The sequence below is a fragment of the Coturnix japonica genome, unplaced genomic scaffold (genome assembly GCF_001577835.2).
Source record: "Coturnix japonica isolate 7356 unplaced genomic scaffold, Coturnix japonica 2.1 chrUnrandom1004, whole genome shotgun sequence".
In the NCBI taxonomy this organism is placed as follows: domain Eukaryota; kingdom Metazoa; phylum Chordata; class Aves; order Galliformes; family Phasianidae; genus Coturnix; species Coturnix japonica.
Genome location: NW_015440351.1, coordinates 1 through 1,308, shown reverse-complemented (window position 1 = coordinate 1,308; position 1,308 = coordinate 1). Strand labels below are relative to the sequence as shown.

General features: G+C 50.1%; 1 pseudogene; it reads right to left on the bottom strand.

The window, feature by feature from the left end:
• Positions 1–1,302, bottom strand: LOC116652728 (annotated as a pseudogene).
• Positions 1,303–1,308: the final 6 nt, after the last annotated feature.

The window sequence follows — 1,308 nt, the reverse complement described above, 5'->3', positions numbered from 1 at the left end:
GGGATGTCACGACATGAAGATGTCATGATATGGGGTTGTGGTGACATGGGGATATCGTGACATGGGGACTGTGGGACATGGGGATGTCGTGACATGGGGTCATTATCATACGGGGATGTCGTGACTTGTTTATATTGTGATATGGGAATGTTGCGATATGGGGATATCACAACATGGGGACAGAGACACGGGGATGTCATGACATGAGGATGTCTCGATATGGGGATGTCGTGACATGGGGATGTTGGCACAAGGGGATGTCGTGACATGGGGACAACGTGATATGGGGATGTCGTGACATGGGGACAGCATGATATGGGGATGTCGTGACATGGGGACAATTGGACATGGGGATATCGTGACATGGGTATATTGTGACATGGGGATGTTGGGACAAGGGGATGTCGTGGCATGTGGACAACGTGACATGGGGATGTTGTGACATGGGGTGTATGTGACATGGGGTGTATGTGACATGGGGATGTCAGGACATGGGGATGTTGAGATAAGGGGATGTCGTGATATGGGGACGGATAGAAATGGGGATATCGTGACGTGGGGATACTGAAATGGGGATGTCGTGACGTGGGATATCGTGATATGGGGACACTGACACGGGGATGTTGTGCTATGGGGACAACGTGATATGGGGACAATGTGACATGGGGACGACTTGACATGGGGATGTCATGATATGGGGATGTCGTGACATGGGGACGGTGTGACATGGGGATATCGTGATATGGGGACAGTGGGACATGGGGATGTCACAACATGAAGATGTCATGATATGGGATTGTGGTGACATGGGCATGTCGTGACATGGGGATGTCGTGACATGGTTATATCATGACATGGGGATGTTGAGATAAGGGGATGTCGTGACATGGGGATGTCGTGATATGGGGACAGATAGAAATGGGGATGTCGTGACGTGGGGATACTGAAATGGGGATGTCGTGACGTGGGATATCGTGATATGGGGACACTGACATGGGGATGTTGTGATATGGGGACAGTGTGATATGGGGACAACTTGACATGGGGATGTCATGATATGGGAATGTCGTGACATGGGGACAGTGTGACGTGGGGATGTCGTGATAGGGGGACAGATAGAAATGGGGATGTCGTGACATGAGTATATCGTGACATGGTTATGTCATGACATGGGGATGTTGAGATAAGGGGATGTCGTGATATGGGGATGTCATGATATGGGGACAGATAGAAATGGGGATATCGTGACATGGGGGATACTGAAATGGGGATGTCGTGACGTGGGATATCGTGATATGGGGACACTGA